The following is a 21,107-nucleotide window of genomic DNA, read 5'->3' on the forward strand; positions in this document are numbered from 1 at the left end:
GGAACAAGACAAGTACATCTGTAAATAAAATTCAGAAGTTCGACCACAATATCTAGTATACAGAGGTATGATAGACTGTACACTGAAGCATGACAAAAACCAATTATTGACATTTGTGTGTGAATAATCAAAATCAATTCAAACCTTTCACAGTGCTCAGTGCATGAAGATTTTATGAGCCATGGATAGATGCATAACTCATGTCAAAGCCTAGCGCTACAAGGGAGAGGTAGCCTTGACTCACTTTTGCCCTTTTCATTTTCGTTTGCTTTATTGGCCAGTATATTTTGCTTCATATATATTGTCTTGTCTAGGTTTTTCATATACATATCCTGCCTGCACTGGCAAATTTGAAAGTCACTCCTTTCTGGATCACTTTCCCTTTTTATAAAATGTTTTTTCACCCTTTCTCTCTCGGGTTTTACGAAATTATTTTTCTTCTCTTCTTCGCTTGATTCTGTTAGTCCCAATTATTTTAATTTGAGGTGGCCGCCAATACGCCCCAGTGTCCCCTCTGTGCTTGGATGGACTCACTGGTTCTTGAAGGTGTTCCTTGTTCCTAACGCGGCCAGCCGGTGACTGTCTTTTGGTGCTTTCTCTCTCGTGACCATTTACCCTCGGCATTCCAGCTCCTCGCGGCTTCAGCTGGGCTCGTCTGCTTGTTACGGGACTCAGGTAAGTGAAACACTGCTTCCCGACACCTGCCAACGCCCAGGCGTCCTCCGATGACTTCTGGCATTCCTGCAGCGTGTCTTCTGCTTTGAGCAGCTTTCCTTCCCTCTGTTCTCGAGCCGGTTGGCTCAGCCAAGCTTCTTTCAGGCTGTCATCTTCCCGGTTCGTGTAGAGAGGGCCAGCTGTCTCCCGCCATCAGTGTTCTTTAGCTTCCTGCTCCTGTGGATTAAATGTCCCAGGCACAGGTGTGCGCTCCCAACGACTAGAGCACTGCTTGTGCCTGTGACTTCCTTTGCTATTCATTACTCCACTCCTCTTTCTCGTCTCAGTATTTTGGCGGTTGTGGGAATGGTAGTCCATTCTTGATGAGTTGCATAAAAACCCCGGGTGAATTTATTGGTGGTTTTAAATTGCAAGTCCGTCATGGAGGATTGGTATGTGGAATCTGGGAAGGTGTTTCAAGTAATTTTGCAAGGCAGGTTATATTTTGAGATTTGGTGTATGGGTCTTGACAAAAGGTTTTCAACATTTGCAGTAGCTGCAAGAGGGGACGTATGACAATATGCCATTAGGGAATTCTGGAGGGAAGGTTTATCCTCAGAAGAAGAAGGTGGATACCATGTCTCATCCAATGGAGAGTGCCTAGATGTCTATGGCCTGTTGTGCGCTCTACAAATGTACAAATAAATAAATAAATGGCTCCAGGACACCACCTCGGAGGTTGTTTCCCCCCACGTGATCCTCCCTCCTATAGTTGCCCCCAGGGGCAGGATCAGGTAGCGGCTGCCATCCCCAAGCCACCGGATTCATCACAGACCCTGTTCCTCATTGGCACCATGTGACTGTACCCTGCCCTAATATACAAAACCTCCCCCTATCAGAGGAGGATCCCAGGCGCACTCTAATCGGTTCCAATAGTTCTGGAAATCATATACTTTTGGTCCCCTGCCCTAAGACATGCTCTAAGTGTGGGTGACCAGGGGATCCTTCCAGTCTGACTCCGGTCCCATAATCTGCTAGCTTGGGGAGGCACCCAGCACACCACTGGTGGTCCCCAGAACGGAGTAGGGGACTTCCTCACATCCCTTATAAAGTTCTGCAGAATATGGGGGATGTACAGTCATTGTAGTAAAAAGAGGCCCATATGGCACTAGAAAGCTTGTCAGTACTTGAATATGTATCCTCGCCTTGTATTGTCCCCTCCCCCCAGTGCCAAGGCCTTTTTTGGTGATTTTGGTATTTCACCATTCAATGCCTTCCAACGTTTTCTGTTTCATTAACCCCTTAAGTGCCAAGGACGAGGTATCTCGTCTTTGAGAACAGGGAGGTAATCCCAAGGATGAGATATCTCGCCCATGGCACTTAAGGGGTTAAGCAACAGATCGGGCTCCCCCATGCAACTTTAGGACTATAATTGAACGCTGCACCTAGCACATGTGTATGTCTTTCATATGATTAACTACAAGGCCCTTTGCAAATCAATACCTTGATAAACTTGTTTTGAAGTTCTTCAGATTTTGTAGTGCGGCGTCATCGCAGTTCACTCTTTGAGTCCAATATGTGACTGTTCATAGTCTTTGCAGTCTGTGAGAGCCCCTGCTGCAGTCACCGCCAATCAGAGTGAATCTTTACAAGTCTGTGGCCAAAAGGTGGCTGCTGATAAGGCATTCATGGCGAGCGCAAGACTTTTAAAAGCAGCAGCCGTCTTGAAGGCAGAGACACTACCCCTCAGGTCTTCCTGGGGCATCACCATTCTTCCAGCCCCTGAGCCTCGCCGTCCACGCCACGTCTCACTGCCATGCCCTTGCTCTGCTGGATCCTAGGACGGTAATCCTCCCCTTTCTCTCTGGGGCTCTCCTCATGGAAATAGAAAGCTCCCTGAACCCGAGAAAAACAAAACACTGGTTACATGCAGGAGCGCCTAAAGACAGAATGCAGGTTCAGTTACTAGGTGTCTTTTGGTTCTCAGATTGTCAAGAATTCTAATGAGCGTGTTATGTTATGTTAAAGAAAACGTATACCGCACACGTTCAACCAAGGGCATCTTGGCGCGAGGATAGACACAGCAGGCTGGGCAACCTGACGTCTAGAAAAGTAGGCTTTTAAGGGAACGTCCAAATTGAAAATGGTCTTCAATGCATCTGAGGGCAGCAGGGAGACACAATTCGCCTGCAGAAACGGAGAAGGCATGGCCACCTATCCTGGACAGCCGAAATTTGGGAGTGACCACCAAGCATGCTACCAGAACGCAGAGTCCGCTCAGGAATGTAATGAGGAAATGTGTCCTGCAGGTAGTCTGCTCCCTGGCAGTAATACGCACGATCAGGGTCGGATGATCGTCCCTGGGAAGTGGGGGCTGGTTTCTGACCATGCCTGGGCCGGTTTGGAAAAAGAAATTTGAAAAAAAATATTTTTTTTTCCAATAATTTGTTTTTCTTTCAAAAAGCCTTTCATCCTTCTTAGGTCGATAAATGAGTACCAACACAGGTTGGGTGATATTGTATGCATATTTTTTCTATAAAAAAAGAGCTTAAGCGTAAGTGCTATACAATAACATATTTTCATTTGGCCTTGGACGTCTGCTTGGATTCACAGTAATTTAGTGTACTTAAGAACAATGCTACTTGATGCCACTTCCTGTTTTGTCAAGGGGTGAAAGTTTGTGTTTCATTGCTTCCCGGGATGTCACTTTGGAGTGGGGGTCAAATGACATCACTTCTGGTGATGTCATCAGAGGTCAAGGGTCGCAAGGCGGAAGGGTGGGCCACTTTTTTGAGGCGAGGGGTGGGCCACTTTTTTTTGGGTGACCGGGCCTATTTCTTGTCCCAGTCCGACCCTGCGCACGATGGGCCAAACATAAGGATTTAAACTTGATCCTTTTGGCCACCGGAAGCCAGTGTAGGGCATGGAGCACCAGGCTGATGTGAGAGTTGTATGGTAACACATGCACCCATATTTTGTTAAAGGTGCAACCTAGGTTGAGTCAAGCAGAGGGCATTACAGTAGTCAATACGACTGGTGAGTATAGAAGCAACCACCAGAGGACGTAGGTGAACTGAAAGGAAGGGTAGTACCTTACGGAAAACTCTAAGAAGAAAATGACCAGTTTTACAAACTGCACTCACTTAGGGAACCATTGAAAGTGAGGCAGAGAATAGGATACCCAAATTCTTGACCACCGTCACTGGAATAGGACAATCACCCAGGACTGGGGACCAAAACGAAGAAGTCCAAAGAGTAAGGTCCGCAGGCGCACCCACCACCAGAATCTCTGTCTTGTCCCCACTGAGTTTCAGCCAGTTGCAGTTCATCCAGCTCCTCAGGCCGCAAGGCACCCGTACAAATTGGATGACACCCCAGCCTGGTCAAGATCTAAACGGACCAGGATCTGGGTGTCGTCAGCGTACAAATAACATCACAAGCCGTGGGAATGGACAAGACCTCCCAATGGCTGAACATAGATGTTAAACAACATCGGGGACAAGGCGGAGCCCTGAGGGACACCACAGGAAAGTGAATGAGAGGAAGAAAGAAAGAAGAAAGTGATTGACTCCTATCAGCCAAGAAGGTTGAAAACCAGGTCAGGACTGGTCCAGAGAGCCCTGTACAGCCATGCGGGATAGAAGGATGGAGTGGTTGATGGTGTCAAGAGCCGCTGACAGATCTAACAAAATGAATGCTCCCACTCCTCCACTATCCACCAGCATGGTTAGATCATCAAGTACAGATACAAGGACACTCTCTGTTCCCTGGCCTGGATGGAATCCTGATTGAAAGGGGTCAAGGAAAAGTGCAAGTCTTGAGAAAGAGAGAAAGAAGCGGCAAAACTAAGGATTCCAGAAGTTTCATGGAGAACGCAAGATGGGAAATAGGACGATAGCCAAATCAGAAGCATCCAGTGACATTTTTTTCAATAGGAGAATCACGGTAGCTCATTTCAGTTCTTTGGGAAGAATGCCTGACTGGCAAGAAAGATTTGCCGCTTTAGTAACCCACAGGATAATCGTGGGCATGATATCTTTAAGTACTACAAGGGGAACAGGGTCAGCGGGGGAAGCAGATTTAATTTGGGCCACTACACTAGATACATCCTTAATAGAGAATACAGGGAAGTGGGACTACAAATTTGGCGCTTGAGTAATGATTCCAATTGGGATGTATTGATCAAAAACTGTCAATTCATATGAATAAGTGTACAAATGTTTTCCATTTTTGAAATGAAGAACTCAGAAAGGGAATTACGGAGAACCTCAGTCGACACCACGCTAGGTATAAAACGTGCAGTGGAAGAAAATGTCTTCACAATAGAGAACAATTCCTTAGATTGATTCAGGGCCGACTCCACTTTGAGTTTAAAGAAAACGTGTTCAGCAGCCCTAATGGCTGTGTGGTAATCACAAATACGGGGTCGATAAACCAGTCTCTCTATAGAGCCATAGGACAAGTGCCCCTTTCGCTCAGCTTGTCTTACCTTCTAATGGGCTAATTTTAATTCCTCTGACAACCAAGGAGCTGAGGGTATACGCCTTTTTCTCTAGGGGTGCCATTTGACATATCATTCATATGTGGATAGTTGTAATTTTTATGTTTTTTGTTGTATGTACTGTTGTGCGCCCTCGCACCTCTGGGTTCATGGTGCGCTATATAAATGCAATAAAGAAAAGTAAAGTAAAGGGGCGTTTCCCAAAGTGGGTAAGCTTCAGTGGGCAACACAGTCAGCTATGTCCTGCAATGTCTGTGATAGGAAAGACAGGTCTGCCAAAGAAGATGTCTGACATCTATTGTTAATCGGTGGCACCATATGAGTGCGATCTACTGCACGCCAGATACGTTTCATGACTGCAGCTGGGCTAATTTTGAGTGGTAAAGCAGCACATAGCACTCCAAATGGGATGACACAGTGGCCAGACCACAAACCTTGCTGAGCCGATCCTACGGAAATGAGGGTTTCTGCAGAAAAGAGGAGGTCTATAATAACACCCATCAAGTGGGTTGGTTCCAGAACCAATTGAAGGAGGCCAAGGTGGGCTAATGATTCGAAAAACTGAGCCAATATTGGGGTTTGAGGGATATTGCATCTAATATGGAAATCTCCCAATACTATTTAATTAGAAAGATTAACCTGAAGAGAAGCTTTCAACTCGAAAAAAAGAGTTCATGAAATCTGAGTGTGAGCCGGGAGGCCGGTAAATAATGAAAACGTGGATGCAGTAGGAAGCCGACATGGCAAAGCGTACCAGCAAACCTTCCATTTTTAGATTGTCAGGGATTGGAATTGAGGAAACAGATTTAAAAACAATAGCTAACCCACCACCAGGGTGAGAAGCTATCCGATCAAGGCAGAGTATTTTATAACCATCCGGGAGTGCCAATGAAAAGCTAGGCATCGAGTTCTCAGTTAACCAAGTCTCGTGAGACACAGCACATCAGGAGAATGCTCCTGTAAAAATTCATAAATAGATGTTGCATGTACAAGAGAACGTGTGTTCAATAAAAAGGCATTAAAAGTAGACATACCGACAGCGACATGGCTTTCACTAACCGGCGAGGACAAGACAATGTTTTTAGGCAACACCGTATCTATAGGGGCTAGCTTTAACACGGCTTCATGGGTGTATTTAAGACTAGATGAAAAGCCAAGCCCGTCTTGATCATACGTAACCCGGACTGATGGACCCAGGCATGCTTAAATTTGGCGCGAGTTCAGCACCCTGAGAACGCCACTGCTGGGCTGTCTGTGGACCGAGCGTACATAACAGCACATGGTATAACAGCAGCCAGTCTGCTCACGGCACCAATAGAAGAGAAAGACAGACTGCTATCAGGCAGTGAATGCATGTCGGAAAGAAAAAGTAATCACAGCAATGACTGAGCCGAGCCTCGGTTGCCAAGAGGCCTGGCACCCTCAGCCAGCAACAAGCTGTACAAGGAAAGTAAGAATCAAAGGCACTATATAATTAAAATAATTCATTAAAACAAGAACCCATTAAAGAAAGTAAATAAAAAATGAAGCATGGGTGTATGAGGCGCCCAGTCACACGCTGCAGCCAGGGTAATGACCCGAAGGCTTAAAGGAAAGCAAAATGTGCAAGTGAAACAATCATGATTCAGTAAGAAATAAATAACCTACTAAAAAACCAAAGGTGGCAGAGCCATACCCTGTGTATCCGTGGCCGCGTTGGAAGTGAGGGGCGTTAGCTTCACAATGGCCAATCCACTTACGGCATCGAGCTGTGAGCTGATTGGACCCTTACCCCTAGCATGCTGGGCCCTTACCCAGAGTGGTGCTATTTGTATTTGTTTGTATTTGTAATGGTATCTATATAAAGAATTGGATGTCAACTTCGATGAGAAATGACTTACAATAACACATTAACAGATGGCAGAGGCATTCCCCGGAATGGTTCCTGTACAAAGACGAGAACGATGGATGAGTCAGTTTATGAGGGTGTGAATAAAGTGGGACATAGACCAGGGACAACAACAAGAATCAGTCTACTTACAAAGATAACATTACCCTAGGGGGACAAGTGCTGCAAACTAAGGAGAAGTATAGTACAAATAAACAAAATTACATTATGACCTGGCACTGGAGGTAATGGCGGGGTCAGGTAGGGAAGATGGGGAAGAGGGTCGGGTGAAATCCTGCTTTGGCTGGTAGGCGAAGTTTAAGCCAGGTTTTAAAGAGATCCGCTGTTGGGTTGGCTTTGATTGTGAGGGGTAGCGGATTCCAATAGAGCAGAGGGTGAATAAGGAGAAAGAGCAGAAGCGAGAGGAGGCACAGGGATGCATGGAACCGGGAGGTTGAATGCAGAGAAGGAGCAGATGGAGCGAGATAGTGAGTAGACAGAGGTACAGTCAGCCATGTAATGAGGAGGAAGACCTTTGATAGCTTTGTACACGAAGAGAATGAACTTGAAGAGGGAGTGGTTGTGCATGGAGAGCCAGCCAGATTGGTGTCAGTAGGTAAAAGTGGGGGAGGAACTAGGTAGATTTGTAGAGAGTATGGGTAGCAAAGTTGAGGTCTTTGTCTATAGGAAAGGAGTAGAAAGGAAGGCCAAGAGTAGGTATGAACAGTGGTCAAGATTGCTGAGCATGAGAGTGAAGTTTAGAGTTTTAATAGAGTGGTGAGTAAGAAATTGGCAACATGTCCAAATGTTGATTATGTTAATATGAGCAGTAAAGGCAGTGATGGGGATGAATTGTTGCAGTCGATGGTCTCTATGTAAAAGGACCCCAACGCTGCGAGACTTGGTGAGCCTGCAAGAAGTTCATGAGAAAAGGAGATGGGAAAGGGGATCGTAGGGATGGCGTTGAAAGCTGGGAGAAAGAGGACTTCCATTTCAGAAGAGTTTGGCAGGATCCTGTTTTGGTTTGAAAATATCTCTAGGAAGAGATTGTGAAGGACTCTAAGGAATTTATTGCCCCCCTTCACTGCTTCTCAGTCCCAGTGATATAAGTAGCTCTCAAAATGGCCCATGCCTTGAGTGCATTCTGAGACTTGTAGTCCTGCATTTATAATGAGTGAAGCAAAGTTGCAAGTAACAAAATGCAAAGATTCCAACTAGGACGCGTGTGTAAACAATCCCGACATGTTGCCATTTGAGAACTCTCTGACCTGAGATCTATTGCACCCCTCCATTGCACGGGGCTCCTATGAGAGCCTCGTTTGGAGGACCCACTTCTAGCCCTACAGATAAATGGTGTATCAGCCATGTCTTCTCCCAAACAAAAAAGGTGATATAAATGTTGCCAACGTAGAGGGGCTAACCCCTAACATGGCCCCCGTTTGCATACTACCAATAACATGTATACATTCCCATTCTTTGCTCCCCCCCAATGATAAGAGTCAGAGACTTTCTGAAAGTTGGAAACATAAAATACATTTTATTGCAACATATTGGTCGCAGTAGTAGAGTCATCCTATCGGGCGGCCCCAGCCCCGCTCAGGTTTTATGCATGCCTGGCCCAACACATATTCCTTTCCCGGGTGGCTCCGAGAATACCGTCTTACAAAGTCCCATGTCCAAAACCTGTGAGCCCTCTCACACCAATTCCGTTGTTGCGAGAACGGCCTGCCCTGGTATCCGACTGCCAGTTCAGTCCCTCCCATTTGGACAATGGAGCAAACCCAAGGCCACTGCATCGGTTGTTGAGGAGTCTGAACCGTCCCTAGTGGTATCAGTGCCCGTGTCCCCCGTCCTGACTGAAGCAGTCAGTGGTTGGAGCTCACAGACCAGGCAGCAGCATGTCTCCTTCACTGGGACCGCCCCTATAACTCTGCCACGCTTTGGGGAGGGGCCCTGCAACCCCAATGCCCCCACCAAATAGGAACCTGTCACCCTGCTCCCTTAGGTATCATGAGCCCACCTTCTTTCTCAGAGCTCCGAACCTATCCCTCAGAAACCCCTAGTTGTCCTTGCCATCCTGGTGAAACACTGACCTTAGCGAGATCTAATGGATCTTCCTTGCCTGGGCTGGAAAAGAGACCTAGCTCTCTCCGCCCATGCTATTTATGCCCCTAGGAGGGCTGACCATTTCCGGCCAGACCCCTGAGGGCACCTGCACTGTGCCCACCTCGAGGAGGCGGCGAGTCCACGGAGGGGGTGGCCAGAGGGGCGGCCCACTATGTGAGCTGCACCTCTAGCACCCCCTGCGTGGGCTGGTGCAGCTGCTGAAAATTGACACTTAAGAACCTGACCCTGTGCATTCCAACTCTGCTCCAAGGATGTTGCTCTAATGTCATTACTGCCTGGGCTGATCATAAGGTAAGAAATTGTGGTGATGTCCCATTTAAGAGTGTGAGTCACGACTGTGCCATGACTGGCTCCCAATAAAAGGAGCCCTTGCCGGCATGTCCGGGCGTAAGGCGGCAGACTCCATGAATGGCACTTCTGGCTCTGTGTCTCATTTGGTCTGCAGGTTGATGGTGTGATCACAGTGCTGCAGCCCCCACTAATCTGTGTGATCACAGACCTGTGTGTGTAGCCTGGGTGTCCCCAGGCCACCATAGCTCTCAACTCACACGCTTTTGGTGGGTGTCACCCGCCTTGTAAACAGCTGACTCACCCGCCAAGCCTCCTGCACGCCCATTCGTAATATTGCTCTTAAGAATTTGTTTTTAGTTGTAACAAAGTGAATATACTGTAACAGCGCCACAATGCCCCAGTGCCGTTGTGCGCTTTATAAATTGAAATAAATACATTTCTTTCAATGGGCTCTCACCCTCCAAAAACACAATCGGGTGTTTTCACCTGCCTTTGCAACACAAATGGTTGAGAACTATGGGCCACTATCCAGCTGTGTGCCCATTGCCACATCAAAGAAGTCCGGGTGCCAACAGGGGCTGTTTCCTGCCAATTGAATCCCCTGATGCCCCCCCCCCCCCACGCCCCTCCTAGCACTGATAAGGCTGGCATGCTGTGTGACCACAGGTTCAGCCCACAACAGAGAGCGTCTTTCCAGTTGCACGAATTGCTAGTTTAAATTGACTGTTAAAATTGACTACAACCGATTTGTTTTACAGTTTAAATGTATTTGCACTTGATTGATAAAATGCCCCTTTTAGTTTGGTAATTATTTTTCTCTTTAAAAAAATATGTCACTCCCAACTTCAAACAATAGGAAGCAAATTACTCCAATTTCCAAATGGTATAGTGGCTATTTCTTGTTATGGTTAAAACAGGGCAGTTTTTTGCTCTGACCCTTCGGAATAAAACTTCCATTTGAAGATATTTCGGTGGTCGGCACCAGCGGGGTCAGCAGTCGCTGTAACTTTGCCAGGCTGGGAGCCGCGCGAGCTCCATGGGAGACCTGCCCTCCTGTCAGAGTGGCTGAGTTCCGGTGTGAGCCTGGCCTCCCCGCACATGCGCACTGCAGAGGGCGGGGCACCGGGTGCCGGCGGCAGTGAAAGGAGTGGAAAGAAAGAAGAGGGCAGGTCAGTGCAAGGGATAGAAGGGGCGTGGGCTGTGCGGGGTCGAGGGGTAGCATGTGTTGAGGGTCCTGGAAGATTAGCCACATGTAGAGTGTTGGGGATCCCCCAACCCCCAGCTAACAGTGACCCAGCTTAGAACAGCCGCTGAAATCCAAAGCCCCCCCCCCAAACCAGAGAGACTATCATAGCGAATAGTCCATCTGAGAAAAGTGGTTAGTAGAGTTGCCCTGCAAGTAACATACCCAGCCTCGACTACATAGCCCCCCCCCCCTTCAGAGAAGCTCCCCACCCCTGGGTGTAACCTACCTCCCCCCATTGAATACACCTCCCAGCCAAAGGCAGCACCCGCCCCCCGGCTTCCACCACTGATGCCCCCTCCCCAGTAAAGTCCTTGGCCATCTGCAAATATCTCCCCAGAGAACACCCCAATAGAAGAGCGAATAACCCCTTGGCCACCCCCCTCTGCGTCCATTTATATTTCCCATAGATGGGCCCCAGTGATCACTCAGTGACTCGCACATAGTGCGCTACATTACACTCCCCACAGCTGTGTCTGTGTACTCGTCGCTGTATTGGGGGGCGTTTGGAGTCGTATTATGATGAACATCCTTTCACCCCACGTGGGCGGCTGAAAATGTGATTTTCGACTTTTTAAAACCATCTCTCGTGTTAGAATGGAGCGCTTTTTTTTTTTTTACTTTGAGATGTAGCTCCTCTTTGTGGTTTGCTGGTCCACGCAATACATGTTGCCTGTAGCACACGTTGTAAGTTAAGCAGCTTCTAGGCACTGTAGCGAGTCTCTTCCGATCTGAGACGTGCCCAAAGCGCTGCAGAAGGAAGAAGCGGGCGCTTCGAGGTGCGTTTAAAAGCGGGTTCAAGGTGTTGCTGTGGCTTCGGCGGGGGCAGCGCCCACCACTGCCTTCCTTGAGAGCGAGGCGCTCTCTGGGAAGAAGGCGCCGCCCTATTGGCCACAGGGAAGGGCGAGTGTTGTCGGCTGCTCATCCCCGCATGGCATGGCTGAATTATATGTGTAAACAATCATGTTTTAATACCGTTTCATCGTTGGCACATTCACATTCTCCCGCAGGTGTGAATTTTCTTGTGCACTTGTCTAGTTAACCCTCAGAATATCTGCCCTTGTGTTTGATGTTGCCCACTTTTAAAGTAGTGTACACATTCACGAAGACGATACATGCAATTGCAGCATATTTGCTGGTTTATTGTAGTTCTCTTTAGTGTGTGTATATGTGGATTGACAATGCTAGTGTCTACTCCAGGATATTCGTGGGAACTGGAGACTGCTATTTTTGACCGTGTTCTTCTTGTGTCATTGTTTTCCCTTTAAAGAGAAAGTGGCGCCACGAGCGCAGAGAGCATTGGTCCTGGTTGTCGCATTTGGGGCGGGGGGCGTGCAGTGTTTTCGAAGGCCCAGGTATATATATAGAAAGTCGGCAGAACCTAAAGAGGTTGCCGCAGTCGGGTCTCCGGGCTGTGTAGTGCCTTCATGTTCCGTTGGTATTTATGAAGGGAACTGTCTGCCACTTGTATGCCCACGTGGCGCCGAGGCTCTTGCTTTGGTGCAGTATATCTGGGGTTGTTGACCAGAGTCTGGTGAAAAGAAGCAAGCAGTGTGTGCTGCCTTGTTTACCAAGGGAGGGGCCGAGCAGGCCTTCTCTGGGCTACTTTGCGCTTTAGTTGCAGGTTGTCACTTTTGAAGCTGTCCAGCCTTCTGTAGGAATGTCTGGGCTTTTGACCTACTAAGTCGTGGCTAGCAGTGCTGAGCTCTGGTCTCCTTGGCACTGTCAAGGTGTCTTGGATACGTCCGTGCTCAAGGCAGCCAGGGGACTCCTCCCACTGGCCTGAGTCAGCCATCACTTTTTGCTTTCACACTTTAGGAGCCGCCCTGGCCTGGACTCGACCCCATGACCTCACGGTGTGTTCCTAGAATGCTTCCCAAATCCCGCAGGCCGCCTTTTCTTTTGCCTGAATCTTGAGCCGAGGTGTCAAACGTCGGCGAAATGCAGCGGCTTAGAGACAGGTCGTGTGGGGACTTGTGAAAAAGTGCGTTGAACTTCTCCCCTGAACTAGCTTAGTGGGGTGATGCAGCAGTATCCAAACGTTTAATGCTGTATTCCCCCCGCCCCTGATTTACATTGTTGCCAGGCCTCCTTAATTGACGTCTTTACTTTTAAAAGTAGCAGCCTTTTAAGCCAAGGGTCCCGTGGCCCTCACCCACGTCCCCTGGGACATCTGCCAGCTTCACAGTGAATATCATTAGACCGGAAGGCGTCTTTGTTGGACCGCATAACCACAAGTTGTAACCCCAGCAGGCCTTTAATCCTTGTCCGGTCGCAAAGACGCCACCACACACCTGTGGGGGTGAACCTGCGCTCTGCAAATAAATACAACGTATCTTATGATTGGGGTGTTTTAGGGTTCTTCTGCTAACACTTTTAATGCAAGAGAAGTGATTATGTGCAGCACTTCCCCGAAAAAGCAGCCTGAAGGTGCGTGCTAAACGTTGGCAATGGTGTTGGCGAGTTTATACATTTCTGGGAGCTGTTTACTTCCTGCTTGAAGTGCCTGGTTAGCTTGACATCAACAGCTTCTAGGAGCTAATTTTGACTCCTTCGGCCTATTGGTGCATTACAAATATACCTATGTGGTATTGCATATAAAGGAGCATTAGGGCACATCTAGAAGATATTTAATTCAACAATGGCCTTGTATCATGAACCGAGGGGCATAGTTTGCATCTTACGTTGACTTTAATGTGCGGCCCAATATGTACTAGCTCCCCAGCCCTGGTGGTAGCTCCTGCCCATTCAGTGACGCTGATAACCCAGGAGCTGTTTTTGGCTCCTGTTCATTCAAATGTTTATTTTGAATCCCTGGAAAATGGGAATGTTCTAAACTTGAGGCAGCCTCAACTTCAGAGAAAGCTTGTGAATCAAAGGAGTTTATGCTTAAACTCGCCTTCTTCTGCTGATGGAGCTAAAAATAAAATGCAAACTTTCTACTGAAATAAGAACATGTATATTCCTCCTAGAAATGTGCATAATTATATCTCATGGGTGCAGGCTTCTCTGGCACTGACAAGACACTAAATGTGCTCAGCAGGGTGAGCTTCCTCCAGCACTGTCCTGTCGGTGGTGCAGGACAGGCAGTGCAAGCCTTCTCCAGCACTGTTCTGTTCTGTCGGTGGTGCAGGACTGGCAGGGCAAGCCTTCTCCAGCACTGTTCTGTTCTGTCGGTGGTGCAGGACTGGCAGGGCAAGCCTTCTCCAGCACTGTTCTGTTCTGTCGGTGGTGCAGGACTGGCAGGGCAAGCCTTCTCCAGCACTGTTCTGTTCTGTCGGTGGTGCAGGACTGGCAGGGCAAGCCTTCTCCAGCACTGTTCTGTCGGTGGTGCAGGACTGGCAGGGCAAGCCTTCTCCAGCGCTGTTCTGTCGGTGGTGCAGGACCGGCAGGGCACGCCTTCTCCAGCACTGTCCTGTCTGTGGTGCAGGGCAAGCTTTATCCAGCTCTGTCTCCAGCTAGGTCCTGTCGGTGGTGCAGGACGAGCTTTCTCCAGCTCTGTCCTGTCAGTGGTGCAGGACCGGCAGGATGAGCTTCTTCCTGAATGACCTAACCGAGAAGTGGAGAGAAGGCTGTATCGCTTAAATGATGGACCTATATGGAGTGAGGTTGGTTATGTTGTGCTGCTTTGCATTCTTGGGGAATCCAAACCTTTACCTGCGTTAATGACAGATCCTGCAAATGATCAGTGGATTCCGGGTCCCAGCACTTGTTTTTTAACAAATTGACGAAATGGTGATATAATGTGGATCAAATCTTGAGATGCAAACCTAACTCATTATGCATCATCTTTCATGTTTAAATGTGTACTAATTCGTCTTTATTAACATACTCAAAGCTAATGTTACACAGAGTTTTGTAAGGCACCAGTTGGCCCTAGGAACTAAAAGTAGCTCCTGGTAGTTGTTGGTTTAAAGCTCCCCAGGATCTCCCATGGTAGAAGGAGGAGCTAAACAGCCCCCATCCTAACCCTGGCCTCATTATCATTCCAACTGTAGTTATTTGAGGCTTGAAGGTCTTCCGGCGGGGCACAAATACTGGATATGGCCCTCACACAACACCTTACTGCCACTCCAATGCCCCCCCATCTCTACATCGCCAGGGTGATTAACTGCAAGAACAATACCTGAATTCAGTTACTTATTAAAATGCTGGTTAAATCTGTCTTTACAAAGAAGTTAATACGAGTAAATTAAGAGTCTGTTTGCAAGTTGCCGAGTACTGTAGCTATGTTTGTTTACATGCCTTGTAAGTCGTTTAACAGCCTCGGGGCAGAGACCACAGGCAGTTTGGATTGAGTCAGTACCAATGTAACCAGGCTGTGGCCTGCACCTCAGCCTGCCCTGGTGAACGTGTGGCCCCTAAGCCACTACCTATTTGGACCAGAAGGCTTCTTATAATTTGGAGATCATTGCATATTGTCTAGAATATAAATTCTTTATATAGTGCTTCATAGCTGATTCCACCCACTTCTGCGTGTTTCAATAGCAGGGGCGGCTATTACCCCCTTTTAATGCTACTCCATGTTACCTACCTTGGCCGGGTGAGTCTGTCCTGCTGTGGGATTCGAACTTGTGAAATGCACGCTGGCCCCGTTTGAGAGGTGGGCACTTACCTCATGAGCCGTCCATCCGTACATATGCGCGCCGGCACCAGGTGGTCCGGGACGGGGCATTTGAGGATTAGGGGGACATTCTTTTGCATGGAAAGACCTCCTCGCACCACAGATGCTGCAGTGTTTGCGTGGAGCAGAGCTGTTCTTGCCCAAAGGTCTATCGGGACCCTGGCTGGCATGGGCTGCATAGTCTGTGGAGGCCCTCAAGGTCCACAGTGCCGAGGAGAAAGGGGGGGGGGGTGGCGTCCTTAGGATATATACTGCTAGCAGAAATGTAGGCTTTTTCTAGCTGCAGTGAAATCTTGGGAACAGGATGACGATGCAGTGCCACCAGAGTTTGACATCCGGGTCGGGTGACTCAGCCCTTTTATTCTCTGAGGTTGACAAATTGGGTCCCGCGTGTGGGTGGTACCAAGGTCACCAATTTTTGCAGTGCTTAAAAAGCTGGAGGAATTCAACATGAAGTTCAATACAGATGAGAAATCTGCAGTCCTTGGGGTGGCTGCATGGTTAGGGCAGGAGTCTGCAACCAGTTCCTTTCATGGTGTTTTAGGTTATGCTTTAATGATCCCTCAACATATCGGTATCAGATAATATATTCGCGGCAAAAATGCCGCTGTTTGATCCAGTGAAAGTGTGCCCCATTATACCATTTAAGGGAAGCGGGGGTGTCCCCCGCATGTTTTACATTGACTGCGACGCAAAAACGGCGGCTTTTTTGCCGCGATTATATCACATGGAACCAACATATCCTATGCTGGCGACAGCTGTTGGGAGTTGTAGTCCAAAGCATCTGGAGAGCCAAAGTATACAGCATTACTGGAGTCCATGGAAAGCAGCAGTGCTGGAACTCTGGATGGGATGGTATGGCTGTACAGGGCTGGCATTGGGCGAATATAGTGCGTGGCCGGTGCTTTTGTATCGTAGCTGAACTGTTGGGAGATTAGTGTTGAGTGAGCAGTACTGGGAAGTGGAATTCGGAGGGATGTACTGGTACAAGGTTAGGCAAGGCTCTATTGAGAGGCCTGCATAAAATGGTATTCTGAGGAGGCAGTGCGAGACAGTACTGGGAGACTCTCCTGGATGAAGCATGCTGGGGGGCGGGAGCGTCTTGTGTTGTGACAGGGACCTTATCCCTATTGGTCATATGTTCTCTCCTAAGTCCCACCTACCAGAAACTTCTGAATAGGAATTGGCGTGTGAAAATGAGTTGCTGACTTAGGTAAATAATATCCCTTTGCACAGTTCTCAGCGGCAACGTGCTCGCCTTGGAAGCAAGACGACACGAAGCAACACAGGTTCGATCCCCGGGTCTGCGCTTAGAAACCTCTGGGTATTAAGCACGTTATAAATAGCCTATTATATGATATATGATATCATATCTTATAGTGCAAAGCCTTTCCCGCATCATGGAGTACTGTATCCCCGCCAGGTGTAATTGGACCGTGGTCTGTGGAGGAAAAGAAGATGGCAAATAAGTGAGAGGATAGGTCAGGTGTTTTCAACCTTTGGCATGCACAATGTTTTGTACTACAACTCCCACCAGCCTTAGCATAGTCAGTGGTGAGGAGACATGGGAGTTGTAGTTGAAAACATCACTAGACCCACAGAGTGCATACCCTTTAAATAGGGGAAGCAGGAGTAGGGTAGAAAGATAATTCGAAAGGTACAAGGAGCTTGAGGGGGAGGGCTTCTGAGCGTAGCAGGAGGGATGCGTGTGTGGAGCGGGGAATTGCCTTATTGATTACAACAGTGTTTGAGCCTCTGAATTTGCGTTTGTTACTTCATCCCTGGGGACGGTCTCGAGAGGAGCAATCCTATTTGTTTTAGTTTTATTTAAGGCCGCAAGTAGGGGACCAGGAGTGTCTTTGTGATGCATATAAACAAAAAGAGTAAAGAGGGGGTACCGAGCCTGGAGGTTGGCAGAGCTCCCATGCTGACTGACGAGGACAAGGCTGCATTTCTGAGCGTGGGCAGGGAGTGAGTCACACACAGACTCGACTAGGATGGGGTCTGGCAATGAGAGAGACTGAGCCCAAAAGCTAGCAGAGAAGCAGCCAATGGAAGGACCTAGGATTGCCCAGGGGGAGCGTTGCACGAAAAGAGGGGTGCTAGGAGACTCGCCCACCAGGAGGGTCTGAGACTTCAAGCTGCCCATCGCGTAATGAGGGGTCTCCAGAATGACGTGGTCTCCAGAATGACGTTTATGTCAATAATCAGTAAGGCCAAGCTCTGGTCTAGGAGCTCCCTTTCAGACCGCCTCCATGAGTAACTCTGGATCCTGCGTTGTTGGTTCTCCGGCTCCCGTTCCTCCCATTACACGAGGCAAATGATTTCAGTCCCGCCAAACTCACAGGACGGTGGAAACTGAACTCCAGGGTCTTCCGCCACGTAAGAATTGGCCAAGCCCCTGGGTTTATCATAGCTGATGCCTGCATCTTGTTTTTTTTCTCCCAGGGACATGCTTCCTTACAACCACAGGAAAATCACCGGTCTTGGCAAGGTGTTTCTTCTACCCCCGCTCTTTTCCGAGCAAAAGAAGCATCATTGACGACCTTGCCTTGGCGATCGTCTGGGGAGACACTTCTCCAGTAAGAACAGACGGTCCAATAATCCTCCTGTTGCTTGATCGCATGTGGCCCGTCCACCGAGAGGGGGAGACGGGGCGAGGCCTGTTCCCCTTCCCGCTGCGATGCAAAGGAGCCGCTGTCACTTCCTGACCCCGAGGATGAACATTGCGCGGTATCCCTACCAAAAATATTGCCGTACATATGGCCGTTTGTCTTGCCATAGGATATTTTTGGGGGGGATATTTTGTGGGAGCGGGGGTGTCCCCCGCACATTTTAAAATGTTGCAGGGTTGTCCCCCGCAGGGTCCATGGGTCAATATCGCCGCAAAAATATGTCGATCGGTTTGTATCGCAATATTTTTTTCGGGGATATTAACCCATGGAACCCATTGCACTTCCTGGCCCGGCACTGTTGCAGAGCTTGGAGGATCTGGTGGAAATGCAGGAGCAGAGCTCTGTGCCCTTGAGCCACAGGCCTGTGTGGGCCTCAGCCTGCATGCTGCCCACACGCTGCAGAGAAACTAAGCGAGGAAATCGCTCAGTGAGGGGTAGAGCCGGTGTCTCTGCCTTGGTTCCTTCCCTACCTCTCAAACCAAGTCTCCTGCTTCTGGGGTACCACCGGTGCCGGCCATTGGCCTGGATTTTCCTGGACCTGGCAAAACACGTCTCCCTGGATCTGGGATTCTAGAAATCCATTTGCGCCCTTCTTTTGTGTGTGGTTTTGAAGTATTTAAACGTTGCAGAAGCGGGGATTCAAACCCATGTCATTAGGCTCAGGTTTAAACGTTGCTGAAGCAGGACCAGGTTTGAGACACTTAGCAGGGACAGCCCACAGCTGCGCCCTTCCACACACTCGGGCTTCAACCATCACACCAGTCGTACTTGACCCCCAAAACTTGTGCCAGCTCTCCCGCCCCCTCCCCAAGGTCCCCCCTGTGGCTTTCCTGAAATAAGGAGGCAGGACCAGTTGTCAAAGGTGGCAGTCAAAAATGCCAGAGCAAGCTTTATTGTACATCAAGCCTGGAGTTAGCTTACAGGTGATGCGTTTCTCCACCACGCTGCAGAATTCTGCGCTGGGCATGGCTTCCTAAACCCCTCCCTGTCAGCGACCAAAGAGGGTGCAACCTTTGACTGTGGTCCCCATATAAAGTGCCTCTCTGGCCCTGCTCCCCTTCCGTCATCCCTATGTGTGATGTGGCTTCCGCCACTTCCCTCCTCTTAGTTGGCCCAGGACTGGGGGGGCGTCCCCACTAAGGGCGGCACCCACCAATTGCCGTCCTGACTGCGGCACGTTCGCTTAGCATACCCACAACACTGTTTCAATGTCTGGTCAGGATGCCTGTGAAATTATTTGTTACTCTGCTGAAAATATTTAGGTACAGCTCTGTAGGTTTAAAAGGTGGGCACCTTTTATACTTGGTTTACAACATTATAGGAAATGCTCCTCCTCTCTTGGGTTATTTTCCAGGTGTTTATGATCAATCAATCTCTAAAAAGGGAAATGTTTATTTGGGGGGGGGGGCTGAGAAAATCACCCCCATTTCAAAACCATCCGCCTCCCCCTTCGCCGTTGGAATCTCACAGCAAATAATTTCCATTTCCAGCAATGGGAACCACTTGGCAAATATGAGGAGGGGGTGGCATGTCAACTGCATCTGCCCCTGCTTCTTTCCATTCAGCACTTCTCTGCCCCCTCAACATTCTGGTGGTATTGGGGGCACCTGAAATATGGCTACGGCTTGTTACTCCCATGATGCTTGGTGGGGGGGGGCAGCTGGAGAAAGCCACTGCGGACTTTTAAAGTAACTGGACACCATATCTGGATATGCCCTGGATCAGGAGTCTTGCAGTGCTCCAATTGCAAGAAAGTCACATGGCACTACATCAGGAGACTGGTGTCTTTAGCAGCAGGTCCGGCACGAGAAAGTAGACGCAGGAGCCAAGAACGGAGAACATTGCGATTGAGAACGTTGAATGCTTCGTGACCTGGACTCGAGCGTGCCCTGTACCTTTATTTCCAAGATGGCCGCCTACTGTTTAGGCCAGGCTGTGCCTGGATGTGCCATAAAATACTGCACGTTTTCAGGAAATGTCTTGTGAACACGTGCCCAATCCTCTACAGTCCCACATGGATTCTGCCTTCAACCCAACCTGAACCGTTTTGCCCACCTCTAAAGGGGTTTCCTGGTTGGGGTCCTTGGAACCGCTCTGCATGTCATGCGGTCCAGGTGTGATAGCCAGGGGCCATTAGCAAACCATATTGGAGAACAAAACATGAACAGCACTAATTCCCTTGGGCACCGGGGAGTTGGGGTTAGGTGCAGGGCCGGCCGTGCGACTGCCCGGTGTCCCATTAGCCCACTGCCATGCCAGCTCGGGGGAGGCTTTCAAAGGCTCCCCGAGCTGGTGTAGTGGGAGAAGGTGCGGCAGGCACCCTATTATTATTAAATGCACTGGTGGTGGTCTGCATTAAATAACTATAGGGTGCACCCTATTGAGATGATTACCTCCCCGCTCAGACGCGGGAGAGAGGCGGTTTTCATTAGAATAGGGCGCTCATGCATCTTTTTTTAAAATTAATGTATTTACTTATTTTTGCTTGGTGCCCTTCATTCCACTAAGGGGGGGGGCTCAAAGGAACCGCACCTAATAAAGTGCTTTTATCCCCATTGTGTTTTGTTCCATCTACAGTCCCTCGAGTGTCTGTACCTGCCAGCGCTTTGCATGATCCGATTATCCTACCTGTGAATGTTTTATTGTTTGCGAAAGGTACACATTACCAAAAGCAATAAAGTATGACTACTGACCCTTGGAATCTTTGTGGTAGATCAGGGTTTTGGGTTTCTTCTTCCCAAATATTCTGCTGTCCCGCATTAGTCGTTGAGGGTCTCCAGTTTTCCAGCTAGAGCCCCGTAAGCTCGCCCAGATGGGATCAATCGAGCCAGTCCCTTGAACACTGGTCGACCCGTCCTGAAGGCCTCGGTCTATTTTTAGCCCTTCTCCTGTCCTTTGTCTCTTTTTGTTCACTCTCCAGCTCCAGGCACCAAAGGCCACTTTCTGGCAATCCTGCCATACTAGGTACCGTAAACTTACCTTTTCGGAACTCATTTTCTCAAAGCATTTCTTCACACGAGCCCCTTAAGATATCTCGACTTCGGCTTTTCTGGAAGACTAGTGCCTCAACCTCAAGCATGCGTTTGTCGATTCACCTATTGGGCAAACCTGCAGAATGTCCCTGA

The 21,107-nt window shown here is 48.7% G+C and overlaps 1 protein-coding gene across 2 annotated transcripts in view; it reads left to right on the plus strand.

The window, feature by feature from the left end:
* MYO1C (myosin IC) overlaps positions 1 to 21,107 on the plus strand; it is a 662,069-nt gene that overhangs the window by 37,194 nt on the left and 603,768 nt on the right. Inside the window, exon 1 of one of the 2 annotated variants that reach the window (XM_069615428.1) lies at positions 10,552 to 10,609. The exons of the other annotated variant lie outside the window; for it this stretch is intronic. The gene's annotated coding sequence lies outside the window, so the exon portion shown is untranslated. Of the gene's footprint in view, positions 1 to 10,551; positions 10,610 to 21,107 lie in introns of those variants that run through there. 2 annotated transcript variants of the gene reach the window in all.

The sequence above is a fragment of the Ambystoma mexicanum genome, chromosome 9 (assembly GCF_040938575.1).
Source record: "Ambystoma mexicanum isolate Mex_15411 chromosome 9, UKY_AmexF1_1, whole genome shotgun sequence".
NCBI classification, from domain to species: Eukaryota; Metazoa; Chordata; class Amphibia; order Caudata; family Ambystomatidae; genus Ambystoma; species Ambystoma mexicanum.